The sequence below is a fragment of the Pinus tabuliformis genome, chromosome 2_2, assembly GCF_031772625.1.
Source record: "Pinus tabuliformis cultivar Carrire ecotype Pingquan chromosome 2_2, CPIR1, whole genome shotgun sequence".
NCBI lineage: Eukaryota > Viridiplantae > Streptophyta > Pinopsida > Pinales > Pinaceae > Pinus > Pinus tabuliformis.
The window spans coordinates 415,750,065-415,764,458 of NC_142300.1; the positions used below are offsets into that span (position 1 = coordinate 415,750,065).

At 42.4% G+C, this 14,394-nt stretch overlaps 1 pseudogene; it reads right to left on the reverse strand.

Annotated features, from left to right (window-relative positions):
- Positions 1 to 2,174: 2,174 nt before the first annotated feature.
- The window catches only part of LOC149193031 (serine carboxypeptidase-like 50), a 138,426-nt pseudogene continuing 126,206 nt past the window's right edge, over positions 2,175 to 14,394 (reverse strand).

The following is a 14,394-nucleotide window of genomic DNA, read 5'->3' on the forward strand; positions in this document are numbered from 1 at the left end:
ATTATGTCCATTAGCTTCTTATAAATCTCAAAACACCATTTTAGCTCAATGTCACAAAACAATATAGCCATCCAGAAAACACTCGAGTTAACACCTAATAATTGGATAAAACTTTAAATCATATTATGATAAACTTCTAGAACTTTTTCTAAGGTTAAAAAATTATGTGATTCCTGTGTCCTTTTTCCCATAATTCACATTCATATAGCTAGAAGAAATAACAGTATACTCACCGACCAAATACAAGAGGGCTAAATAATCACAAATCACCTTTGGAATTGAAAAGCACATTGGCCAACTACTTCCCCCACAAGTTGACAACTTCTAAGATAAAAAGTAAACCAATCAGTGATACCCAATATTAAGAAACCTTAGAACCAATAATAAGAAATGAAGATTTCCAGACAAAACTAACGCAACTTTGTTATCAATGCACACTTTTCGTTGACCCAATAAGTTTTGCAAACCAATGGTATTAATTTGGGGTGCACCATAGATATTACACTTACTACACCAGCGAGTGATACATCCTTTTCTAGGTTATTCAGATGAAGAAAATTGTAGCTCTTACTCTGCCTCAAGTCAGTTATTACTATCCTTCACATTTTCAATAATATCTCCACTATCATCTAACTAAACTGGTAAATAATTGAGATCAGGACGATTAAATATTTCTGTCCTTTCTCTTCATATTTAAATGTGTTCTTTCAAGTTTACATTTAGTCATAATCTTCTCTATACCAATAAAAACTTTAGTACTATAAGTGCTACAAAAGTAGCTGGCAGTGATTCTCCTTCTGTAACGTGTTTTTCCTGTATCAGTTGGTTAACTAACATGTCACTATGTAACAAAAGGAAAACATCAATTAGGCATTGAGATATTAGATTAGAGGAACCAGACTTGCATGAGAATTCTGAAGACAATTGTATCTCTCCAAGAATATGCTAAAAAAATCATTTTGTCAAATATACATTGTTCAACCAATCCAACAAATTCCTGCATGCTATATTTATGGTACAAGATGAATCCATTCATGTTGAAATTGAATTGTATTTATTTTATGCCAAAACTCAATGCCTGACACGATTATGGAGAGCCAACTTGACTAAGAGCTCGACCATTCATTCCAGCAAATCAAACTAAAATGTGTTGTCATAACTTAATTCAAATCCTCCTTAAATGTCATGTTAATATAACCATAGCAAGTCCATTCATGCTAGCAAAGCAAACGAAAATGTGTTGTTATAACTTAATTCAAATCCTCCTTAGATTTCATGTTAACATAACCATAGCAAGTTAGGCTTGTGTTGCATTTGATTATGTATTTAACAGTGTCTACTCAAATTCTGAAAGCAGAAATCACTTGAAAAGGAAGATTTTAATTATTTATGACATCTTCATAGGCATAAATCATCTATACATTTTTGACATATGCAGTCATTCTATCCTTTTCCGTGAACAATCATTTTATCCATGCAAAAGTCGCAGTAACTTCTAGGTCGTCCCTGAACTGGTGTATGACCAAATTGATGTGCCACACTCGAGGATACTTCTATTTCCTAACGCCATCAATACTTCTATCTCTTAACCCCTACAAACCCTAACCATACCCTAATTTGTTGTACCCATATCCCCATGACCTCCTACTTTACAAACAATAATTTCCATGCCCTCCACAAACAGATCAAAAATATTTCGTCCATGGAGAATCATGCCTATTCCCAGATACACCAATGCAACATGGATTTACAGCAAATCTGGTGACACTCGTTGGCCTTCTCAGTTACTACCAATATTTTAGCATTTGCAAACAATTTTTGTTAACCCTATTTGCAAACTTACACATCTGATACCCTCGATTTTAATAAACAATATTGCAGAATTTTAAAAACAAGATTAAATTATAGAGGAAGCCATATCATGTGGAGCCAAACAAAGGGATAATTGTTCAAAATAAAATTCATGATAACTCCATTAACAAAATATAGCATTTTAGCACACCAACTTTCATGCCCAAATTAGTATCTAATAACTTATTTATATTTTGTAAGTGTTGTGCATATTAGGGTGGAGATAAGACACATCCAATTCATGACTTTTTATTTTTTCAAAATACAGTTAAACACTGGGCCGTGTCAAATTTGCACTACTCAGAAAACTTGCAATTAGATAACTAGTTTGCAATCCATTTCTCAACCATCTTATGAGAATGAATTCCTTGATCAGCTGAAACCTCATGACAAGCTCCTAGCGATACAACATGTGTTAGGTTTTTATAATACCTCCAATGCCCAACAACCTTATCGTTCACAACCCATATACTCCTTCTTGTGTTAAAAAACTCATTGGTTCCATACCAATTCATTGTTACCATCCATTCTATATTTCTGGAAACTCCATATTGGATAACATAATGGCCCTGATACAACAAAACAAGAACCTCTTCCAGTACCTTCTCCGCCTTCCATTTCACACTCTTCATTATATCATTTTCCATAATTCTATGGACCCTGAGATTATAGGGTACACACTCCACACCCTGTTCGTCATTCAATGCCCCCTTCACTGATCTTTGGTTCAATAAAGGTGCAAGGAATTCCTTTCCATCAGAAGAGCAATGGTAAGGAACACTCCTCCTCACATCCAAAGGAGTTGCAATACCACTCACATTTTGAGTCCAACAAATATTTCTTAGCCTTCTAGGCCTCAAACCACTCTTGTTTATGCATGAATTCCAAAACCCATTCTACCATTTCCTCCACATGGGTTTTCTATTTTCTGTTAATCAGCCCAAAATGGTATGCAACACTCGCATAGGTTTTCACTTGAACTTCTGGGTCTGTCATCCCATTTCCAATTAGAATCCCAGCAAGACGGAATGGAAGTTTTGAACCGCCATAACTGAATGAACCCAATTATGCATTCTCCATTGAATTATTTTTAGATTTCATTAAAATACAATGACCTAAAGCAAGAACATACTTACCTACATAGCTCTCACCCGCCAAAAACAAAAGGCGGTTACTCAATTATAGAACTAAGTTGTTAAACTCCTCCAAAGCAGCATAGAGATTCTCTGCAACCTGGTTATGGTCGGTAAGGATGTTCTCATACTTATTTGCTATGTTTTAGCCTGAAGCCACTGGACTATCAATGAATAAAGCATCGAATTTACGATTCCATGGTGAGTCATTTTGATAGAGTTTGAGGTCTTTCGAGATTCTCCAGGGCCCTAATGTGTAGAAATTACCATTCATGCTTGAGTAGCCTAGGCCCCCTTGCAACCATAGAATTATGGGTGTCTCTGCAATGGGCATATTGGGCTCTATTGCCTCATAAAATGCATAGAACAATCTTGCTTCAGAGGATGCCTTCACATTTAAATACCCAAATCTGCATGGAAATGCTTCCTCTGTTGTTATCTCCAAATACTCAACCACACAGTGAAGCTTGCATATGGTTCCCTTCTTGGATCTCTTCTGACATCTCTAGATATTGAACCACACAACGAAGCTTGCATATCTGTAAGTTCTTTGCATTTGGCAGCACTCATTTATAAGTTCGTTGCATTTGGCATCAAAAGGGAATCGTTCTTGCGACGCAATAAAGATTTCTTCTCAGGAGGTTGTATGCATTTTTTCCCTAACTGTGTCACGTAACTATTTTCTTAACTATTAATCTAAGGGCACAAAAATTTTTAATTGTCTAACATCTAATTAGACACTCCAGACTGGGACACAGTGGCAACTTGGGGAATTGGTTTCGAGGGGAATGCCTTACGACGTAATTATCTAAACTTCCATGTTGTAATAATCTATCCCATTGCTAACTATTGTAATCGAAAGACATGAGATATGTTTGGTGTCTTTGGTTTCCCACTAGGTTATATGATGTTTTGTATTACTTTCTTTTTGTTTGCGCAATGTCCAAAGAATTAGGTGGCCATTAACCTATCAAGATGCATCTTAGAGAGCATATATATAGCATTCAACATATTCTTTATGTGGCGAAGAATATGTTAGGTGTCCATTAATCCATCAAAGTTGGAGTGATGCAAATTATAGACGATATATAACATTTTAATATATTCTTTAGTTGGTGTATTTATCATAATTTAGTTGTTTATGAGGAAGGATAGGTTTTTTTTTAATAGATGAATATTTATACATTATGAGGAATATACAAATTTTGTCCATTACATCAAAGTTCATTATATCATTTACATGAATTAAACTTGGGTGAGGAGCATCTCAATCATTCTCCCAAAATACGTAAAATGACCCCAATTAATAAAGGAATAATGATTATTCATTGAAAATGAAAACCATTTCCATTTAAATTATTATATTTGTTATTAATTGTTATGATTGGTTATTCTAATTGCTTGCTCATTGTTTTCCCTATTTTGTAAAATTTTCATCGAGATTTATTTTTTTGTCAAGTTGTATGTGATCCTCTAGGCTTGACCTGTGACTTGAGGAGTCCCGACCCATGGGCATCTAAACCATAAAAATCACCCGGGGATCATACCCGACCTGGGCCACACTAGCCTTGAGTCAACTGGATTTTTTAGCATGTCACCTTCCCCTAACATAGGGCACAACCACTCCCCGTGAGGTTTGATCCTGGGTTGCCTTGCTAACAAGGCCCATCCTCAACTGGTTGTGTTAGTGGGACTTGGCTTTTCATTGAGATTTGAAATTAAGTGATAATAATATTATTAAAAATATCAAATATTTTCTTAAATCTAATACATATGATTTTTTAAATGGTCATGGTTATGACCTATCTAGGGTTTACAACTATAAGTTCTTTATGCTTACCAATAACACATAAACACAGTACTAATTCGCACTTAGCAGCTAGGGTTTATATGCATAACAACATTCATTTGTAAAATACGACACACTTACACATTATGCAACAACATTCCTATTTAATTAACATCTAACATATAATCCTTGAAACTAGGGTTTTAACCATTGAACTCAGTATTCATATATCATAACACATTATTTGAAAAATGATACACAAGAAGATGAACATTTATCTATAATGGAAACTAGTTGCAGGTCTCCACGTTCCACCCAGCCATAGACCTAGTGGCTCATAACCTAAACCGTCCAGTCACCCTCGAACTAGGATAACAACTCGATATGCAACATTAACCAAAAAACTTCACACATCCATGGCCAAGGTACCAACCCAACGGTCACGTTTCTCCAGGGCTCCAAGCACCCTCTAGGCTGCTTGCCAAGGTGCCAACCCAATAGTCGTGCCACTCTAGGGCTCTAGGAACCTTCTAGGCCATAAACTGACACCAAGTTCCCACCAGAACTGCATGGCCACCAAGCCATAAATAGGGTCAACAAACTCATTGAGCACCAAGATCCTGGAACAAGCATTGGGGCTCATATAAAAAATAGGATGCATCCATATGACATAGTTAACTTAATGATCGTGCCTCAGCTAGTCCAAAGTCCAACACTAGGACTCATTGGCCATCATTCAATCTCAAAGTAAATCTTAGGACTCACTCACTAATCCCCCCCTCTAGCCATCCTTAGCTAAATCCCCCAATTTGTAGGCAAACATAACATTTCATAACCGCATGGTTCTAACTAGCCAAGTGGCACTCACTAGAGCCCTGTCGGCCCTGTGGCACACTTTTCACCAAAAGAATCAAAATTGTTGCCTTTTCATATGTAGTTGTGCCCCCCATACTCTTTTCATGGAATGGGCTGCGTAACCAGCCTTATTCTATCATTATTATAATGTTTTACTACATTCGTTACAATTCAGAATCTAAGGCCTCACAACCTTCAGAAGCTTATAAAATATTGGGGCACATTGGTCCTACAATATATTTAACTATGTTACACAGGCATGTCAATCTCATAATATCATTGTGGCTCACTAACCTAAGTAATAATATTTAATTACATTATGAACGATAGAGGTATTACACACTTGGCATTTAAAATTGGAAAGTAACATGATATAATGATACAACTTTTAAAAATGATCCAAAAAATTCAAAAACTTAATATTAAGATTTGGAAAGTAACGCAATGTAAGGACACAATATAAAGGGAAGGTTCTAATAGAATCTTCCAAACTACAAGACTATTATATCTCCAAAGATTCAACCATTATTTTGAATTCAAGGCTCTGTGGAGGTGCACCTAGTTCAAAATCATCTAATGGGTTTTTTATATCTTTAAGGATGTTGCTAGGCCTCCTATCTCCTTTAAACAAGTTGCTCAAAGGAAGGATTGTTGGGCAGTGGATCCCCCCATAGCAGGTTTTTGGGGCTTAAAGCCTGAATTTTGGTCAAATGTAATGTAAATACCCCGCGAAATGCAGGCACAGAGCGCAAGAGTCTAGGGTTGTCCGCCCTAAGATAATATAATTTAATGTAAAGTGTGTCGGCCTACCCATGGTCCGCGAACCATGGGATTGTATAAATAGAGTGAGGCTCTAAGTGTAAAGGGAGTCTAAGTTTTGACAAGTAATAGAGAGATGTGAAGGCATGATTAGAAGTTAGAAGTAGATCTGAAGGTATTAGATCGTAGTGATAGGTAGAGGCTCTGCAGCTGAGTGCACAGAGGCCTAGTAGAGTCCGCAGCTGAGTGCGCAGACCCTTGCAGTTGAGTGCGTAGGGCGGAGTTGGGATTGTACCTGGACAAAGAATTAATAAAAGATAAGTTGATTCTAAAATATTGTGTGTCTATGCTTCTGTTATATTTATGCATCTCTTTACAGTTTTATGATTGCGTGCACTTGTTATGAATGTTGAATGATTAATGATAATATTGGGCCCACACAATTAAGTTAAGATCTATAATAATAACACAGTAAGGATAAAGGATCTAGACAACACCTCTTATCACTCTTTACAGATCTGCGTAGAAGCAATTACACAAGTTGCGAAGGACGAACAGTTGTGCGGAGCAATGCAAGCGCGCAGTTCAGTTTGCGAACTTCCTAGATTTCATCAAGACATCCCTAGGGTGCAGAAACCTGGTCCTAGCACCCTCCCATACTACCTCGGGTGAGACCTCAGTCCACGCACCAGAGACTGTTGCTGAAAGGGCTGGTAGTTTTGGGATTTGTTTGGCTACATCACTTGTGAACCTGGGTCATGCCCCAACAAGCCAACAAATGGTTCTGTTGTTGGGACCGAGATATGCCCAAGGGATGTCTAATGTTGTGCAACTGGAACCCAACAAAGAATGAAATTGAAGAGTGTTTGGACAAGAAGATTCACAAGTTCGCAACATAGGAAAACAGAACTCTGCAGGTATCTGAGAAAAGGTGGCTGGATCGCTACGTGTATACAGAAATACACGAGATCTTCTTCGTATCCTTTCCTTCTGAACTGTATGAGTGAATCACGAGGTTAGCCGACAGCCAAGGAAGGTGTAAGCTCAACCTTCCAATAGTGTGGACTCTGGAATTAGTGCACAGACTAGAGGCATCAGAAGATAAGATCATGCGGGCTATGGACCATTGGCTTGACCGAATAATAGGGGGATTTATCACTGAGTTTGTGATAGACACAACCGTGAGCTACAGCGAAGCAGAACGACATTTTCTCAAGGGACCGCGAGGTAAGTACATTAAATCCTTGAATACCTGGATTAAGATGTTGTTATGTGAAAAGCAGGTTATACGAATACATTAATGTTTGGAATGACATGGAGTGGAAATATCTACAAAGGTAGCGAGGAATTAGGAAACAGTCCCTTAATTTCACCTTCGCGAGAGAGCGAGGAAGAGCTTGCTTGGATCTCTCTAAGAAGTGCGGTCAGTTTGATAAGGCAACGCATTCCACAGTTACCACCTCCACCCACGCCACCACCTTTCACCTCCTTTACCTCCATCTCTACCCACTCCACCTCCACCAACCTCGCAATTCGGCATGGCAAGCGCGATTAAGCTACCTGTATTCAAAGGAGTAGGGAATGAGGATCTGAACCAATTCTGGTTCGTGGTAAGAGTAGTGTTGGAAGCACAAGGGGTCACAGACGACAACATTAAGAAGGCTACATTGGTGAGTGCATTGCAGGATCACACACTGACATGGTATATCAAGCACTCTAATGATCACCCAAATGCAGGAATAGAAGAGATCTAGAATGCACTGAACAGAGAATTTAGCCGGCCGAAATCAGAGACACAGTCAATCATCGGGTTTAAAGAGATCGTGATGCTTCCAGGCAAGACACCCTAGGATCTGGATCAACGACTGAAGAGTATGAACCACGAGGCTAATATGACACTCACAGATGCACAACATTGTGCATGGTTTGTGGTATCTCTAACACCGCACCTAAGGACGGTGTTGTCACAACATAAACTTTCTACCCAGGCTGAAGCATTGGAAATGGCAATGAGGTTGCATGAGACACGGATACAAGATTTGGGGCTGGGAGTTCCAAAAATCCACGCACAACTATAGAATCTCTGCCTGGAGATGCAGAGCTTGAAGCATGAAAGGGCACTGTGGCCAGAGGCACGCGAGGAAGTATGGTGCGTAAAATGCAAAGGTCATGGCCATGACAAAGACCATTGTCCAGTATTCGCAAACTACTTGGTAGGAGGGGGGCCAATGTCGTTGAGACCGGAGGCCCAGGAAGCGCCAAGTGCGATACCCATGTTATGGTGCGCGATCTGTCAGATAGGAGGAAAACATACGACGGATAATTGTCATTTTTTGTAGAAGTATACACAGACTCCCCAGTAGTTGTTTTGTAATTTATGCAGATCAGTAGGCCATGACGAGCGTACTTGTCACAACTATGAGTTAATGATGGATCAGAACCCAGCTTATAGAATGCAGACAGAAACGTAAGGCCTCGACCCAACTATGGGGATGGTACATAATGGATTTTAGGGGCAAGGTCAAGGATGAGGAGGAATAGGACCAGGAAGGGGCCGCAGCCAGTTAATTTGTTACAATTGCAGAGGACCAAGGCACTATGCCTGTGATTGTACAAACCTGACGAGAATATCCTATTCATACTATGCTCAGTTTGATCATGAAATGATATATTGTCCTACGTTGATTGTACAGATGCACGAGAAAGGGGTACTCCAGCCTCCTCCAACTCAAAATATCCAAATGATGAGGTCTGAACCACGCGAAGAAGACCCAAATGTGAACATGATGCTTAGAAGTGGTGCGACCACAGGGGAGGATAAGGGGAAGTAGCCCAAGGAAGATACATGGGTTTGCAAGGCTCCTACAAAGGAACCTGAGTTTGACCTAGAACGCGCAAAGGAGATGTTCATGGAAGCTAAGAAGAGCTTCACGGAGGCCTCTACTTTAGGTAGTAAGGATCAACCAAAGCCAGGGATGGATCCTTCTATGCTTACTACCTTTTTGGAGACATGCATGAAGCTGCTGCGTGACAATAAGGTAGTTAAGGGACTACAAGAATTGATCACTAGGTGCATAGGGTCAGGAGAACTGCGCGTAGTCTAGAAATTGGGGAAGCATACATTGCGCACTAGAAGGGAGATGAGGTTGACTACACAGATTGGTGAGTATGAAATGGATCAGGTCATCCTAGATCTGGGATTAGATGCGAATGTGTTACTGAAGCAAACATGGGAACGCATGGGCAGGCCCGCGTTGCAGTGGTCCCCTATTCAATTACGAATGGCGAACCAACAGAAGATTTTGCCCATGGGGAGGTTGCAAGGGGTAACAGTTGATATCGAAGGCGCGAGCACACAAATGGACTTTGAAGTAATAGAGATTGTCGATGACAGCAATCCTTATCTCACGTTGCTAGAAATAGACTGGGCCACTAATATGAATGGAGTCATCAACCTGAAAAAGCAGAAGATGATATTCGAGAAAAAGTCCTTACGCGTAGTAGTCCCACTAGACCTAGCTGAAGGAGCGCGCTACACCGAACCAGTGCGCGACGAGGAAAGCGGCAATGAGCTGGATTGTATTTACCACATAATGGTGCGAGACCAGGATCAGGTGAACATGACTGTAGATGGGAGAATCTCATGGGAGCGCGATAGCTCCTATAGTTTGGATTCAGACGAAGAAGTAGAACACTGGTAGAACCAGTTACACGAAATGACAACGCTAAATTGCAACATGATGATTAGATCACTGCATTGCGTGATGGCAAAGGCAAGGGAACTGCCAACCTATGATGGGGTGATGACGGTGGATGAATTCCTGGACAAATTTGAAGGCGCACTATCGGAACAGCAGCAGTACAGTGCGCTGGAATGGACACTGCATGCAACACCCACATGATGGTGGAGTACACATCAGAAGACCATTGTAAACTGGCACGAATGTAGAAGACAAATGCGCTTATGGTTTGGAAGCCCCCAGCATCGAACAAGAGCCAGGCAACCAAGATGAAGCAGCTTACCTGCCCACCTGTGTCGATGGGTGCAGATGTGTGTTGTGCAAGCACATCTTAGACTAAGGATAGAAAATCAGAACCAGACGTAGTAGCAGGAAAAGCGACACGCCCCACAGAGGTTCCACGTAGAAGCATTCCAGAAGGTATGTAGAATCCTGAATAAGGTTTACCAGGCGGGGCAAACTGATTGGGACCTGCGTGTACCAGCAGTCTGATGGGCCTATAGGGCCATGCACAAGAACTTGAGTGCGGGAATGATTATGAAGACGATGAGTAGAGAAGAATCCCCATACAATAACTCCCAAAATGGGGACAGCTCGTGAGGACCAGAATGAAGGGATTATGCAGTTGTGCAAGGATGAACATATGCAGATTCAAGAAGCCATTCAGCGAGGGAACCTTGAGCTTTGAAAACTCGAAGAAGATCGGGTATCACTAAAGTAGGAAAGCATGTTAATGGATGTAGAAATCAAAAAACTAGAAACCGAAATCGCGCAGACATGTCGCGTCGATAGAAGGACAGGAAAAGATATGGGTAGCTATACCACCACATTAGAAGATTGTCGCTAAGAATTTATAGCTCTATTACCATGGCTATGGCCTCACCTTATCAGATAAAGTAACTAGGGAAGTGCACCACATAAAGAAGAACGTGAGGCACTGACTGGCGCGAGGATAGCTAAGGAAGGCCTGTGGACTAGGTTGGAAGGTGACTTAAAACCTCACATTAGTGGTGTGACCACCTAACTACCTGTAGGAAGCACAATCTCAACGCCCCAAGCAGATGAAAGAGAGTGTGAGACTTTAAAAGAGTTTGTATGGGAGTTGCGCGACAAGGAGGTTGCACGCAGGATCGGTATGTCACAGGGGTAGCAGCCATGCATAGGGGGCTGCGCTGCTATGCGGGTAGGTTGGGAGGTGACTGTTTGTGTCATTGTTCCTTACAAGAGGTCCAATTTAAGGCAAAAAGGAGCGGGCGGTGGGCAATTAAGCCACGAATTAAGAACAAGATTTGGGATGATCTGCTGCCAAGAAGGCATTAATGATGTAGAAGTGGAGGGAAGGGTTGAATTCAAATTCAAAGGACACTATAAAACCCCCAGGGCCAGCTCCAAGGCAATGCCTGGTTGTTTGAGAATTGAGCAAGTATAGAGCATTGAGCACCGCGTACTCTTACCATCCTCAAGGGTAGACACAATGACAACTACTAGAACAAGAGTGTGATTCGCCGAAGTTACCGCAGAGCCCGGTATGGCCCATGAGGAGCCTGGAGAGGTGGCAACTGTGCCTGAAGTTCCAAAATCACCACGAATGCCGCGGCCACAGAAAGATAAGCAAACGATGGGGCCAGTCCGTGTATCCCCAAGAAACCCACAGTTTGGAAAATTGTCAATGGCAGAGAAGGGAAAAGCCGTCACCATGGAAACAGAGGAGGAGGAGGAAGACTTGCAGGCCCTGATCGCCCAAATTGAGGTACAAGACGATGAGGTGGAGGATGCCTCCCAAAAGCATTTTGTGACAAAGTTACCTCCTTACATCCACCCGTGGAAGGGGAAAGCCAAGGTACTGAAGGACCTAGAGGCCACGAAGAGTGTGCTCCAGACCCCGCTCCTCCCCAATGATATAAGGTTTGAAGGTCTGCCATTGGGATGAGTACCTACTATGAAGTTCAAAGATTGGGACCTCGCGGACAGTGAGTTCCCACAGTTGGTTGCAGAGAAATTAATAAAGTAGCAATGGTTGCGCGGTGTGGAGAAGGCTAGGTTACTCCATCTACGATGGATACCCCACTACCACCACGTGCCCATCACCATTTTTGTCATAAGGCAACTGCTATGCCTGGCGCATGATGCATATCTCTGTCTGGAGGAGGCGATTCCCATCACAGCCGATCTAATTCACTGAATTTCTTGATTGCCAATCAAAGGAAACAACCCCGCGGCCATAGCAGGAAAAAGCAGTGACTTATCCCTCGCAGAAACTATGAATGCCAAGTATAAACTAGAAAAGAGAAAGCGGGGGTACACAATAGAAATTATTAAAGACCAAGGGGTGCGCGTAGCCACCTAGCTACTGGCCGACAAGCTCATGAGGAAATGTCGCGCTGACGAAGTACCAGCATCTGTGATTGCATTGGCAGAGCAATGCGTAGAGGGGGTCCAGTTCAACTAGGCGCAGTTCCTTTGCGACGAGTTCTTGATGAACTGTAGGGAGGCCCAGGGGCAAGATAAGACCTTCCACTATTCTTGGTTGCTCCTATCCATCCTATTGGTTGCAAGGGAGCTGCCGACAGACAACTAGTTTCCCACTACTGAGGGTGACCTGCCCGAAGCCGCGAGGTACACCTCACTATGGGCTACAAGAGATGCGAATAGGATTCACGAGATAAAGGTGTTCTCGGTGTTCGTGGAGGTGAGCATCTAAACATGGATCAATCGCAAGCCGTGCTTGTCCCCTACAATTCATAATAGCATGCAAAGCGCAACAAAATTCAAGGTGGATATGCATAACCTATATATTCAGGTGCGTAAGGATCCAGCACGAAAATGGGTGAAGCTTCTGTTCTTACAACAGATGATGCAATCTTCACCGTGATGGAGTCATGGCCTCTAGAGTAGTGCGCCCCGGATTTAGTGGAAATGGAGAAGATCGCAGCTCAGCAACGGAAGAAGGACATAGCTGGCTAAGAGAAAGCACTAAGAACAAGAAGCAGCTACACGTCAGAAGGCAGCCGATGCTATAGTAGCAGCATAGACAACATAGATTACAACCACACCAACCAGAGAGGCCGAGGAAGGCCAGGAGATGTCCTTGGGGCAGCAGACTGGGGAAGTGGACAGGGAGGAGGACCACGTGGACCCCAATATGACATCAACACAACTCAAGTGGCCATGCGACCCTGAGAAAATGATCCCCAGGAAGAAAGGGAAAGCCACAAAGATTTTCAACGACCCGATCATGCTCACAGAAGGTGATCTATTGGATATTAGCAAAACAATTTGGGAAGTCATGGAGGGCGCGCTCTAGGGATTGCTGATGGAGTAGAGCATTGTGTTGGGGGCACTCAGCGTGTAGCTACAAGGTTTACAAGTGTAGTACCCCCAAATGGGCACAATGGCCCAGTATGTCACAGCAGGAACCGCTAAGGCTGAATAGTCGCTGCGTGCCCATATGGGTAACACCTTCATCTTGCTCGAAGGCGCGCTAGCAAAAGCAAGCGAGGGTAATCGGGCTATGATGAGTAGCATGAAAAGCATCAGCTTGAACTTGGCTGCCCTGTCGTGCGAAATATTCTACCAACTGCAGGATGGGGTCATCGCCGAACTCCGTGCCAAGGAACGCCGAGCGATCCAGGTCCTACATGAGCAGAAAATCAACATGGACCAGCTCAGCATCTAGAGGGATGCATTAGTTACATAGGCTAGTGGATTGGAACAGGCCATAGAGGATGCATGTAGGAGCGTTCCAGAGTTGGTCGTGCTGACAGAGCTACCAACAGTAGAGCAGGTTCATAGATTGGCAATCGGAGTCCATGAGGCCCGGGAGGAAACAACAAAGGTTCAGTTGGAGCTGAACCTGCAAATCGCCGAGCTGCGATTGAAGCCGCAACCCTCCACACCCCCAGAAGTCAGAAAGTAGCGCGCTCGCGCTATCCAAATGGGGTTGGAAAAAATTGGCTAGATGACACAAGGGTGCACTGGGATGTTGGAGCAAGCACTAACCATACTTATGCCCCTGCAGGAAAACCTGAACCTATAGCGCCTAGAGACAGAGGCGCGCGAGTTGTAGTTGGAGTACGATAGTGCCTGGGGCAACGTATAGACAGTTGCCCTTACTCAACGACTCGCCAGAATATAACAGGCAAGGGCACTAAAGGACCGACTAGACGTTGCGCACCAAAAGGAACCTCTGCTTAAAGCACGAATCCAGCCATGGAACGATGAAGCATTCACAATCACAACTATCATTGAAAGGAAGCTAGCACAGATG